Raw genomic sequence first — 445 nt, 5'->3', positions numbered from 1 at the left:
TTATCACACACACTCAGTCCAAATGACAAGTCATCGGACTTAACCGTCAAATCATCTCTATGTGCATCGCACACATAGGATACCGCAAGGATCTGGTCTCACCAGTCCAGGACATATGTACACAAGTCATAGCTCGACCCATCGGGTCTCTCAGTAATAACCGTACCGTCAAATCATCTCCACGTGTGCATCACACACGTGGGTAAGGACGCTCCATGTGCAACGCACATCCCCCGCTCTCCTCGGCAATCGCCGGAACAATAAAACACGCCATCCAAATCCCTACTCCATAAAACATAACACATCAACCATCCCCTCTGACATCGATGTCACCTCTCGATGCCAGAGCGCCAGGTGCCTCCTCCAGGCCACCACCGACTATGTCGAGCGAAGTCAGTACACAACTGACAACCTCTCGCCGGCCGTCCGCCACGGAGAAACTCAT

This window comes from Tarenaya hassleriana, unplaced genomic scaffold, assembly GCF_000463585.1.
Source record: "Tarenaya hassleriana unplaced genomic scaffold, ASM46358v1 Cleome577, whole genome shotgun sequence".
NCBI classification, from domain to species: domain Eukaryota; kingdom Viridiplantae; phylum Streptophyta; class Magnoliopsida; order Brassicales; family Cleomaceae; genus Tarenaya; species Tarenaya hassleriana.
Note: the sequence above shows the minus strand (reverse complement) of the source record.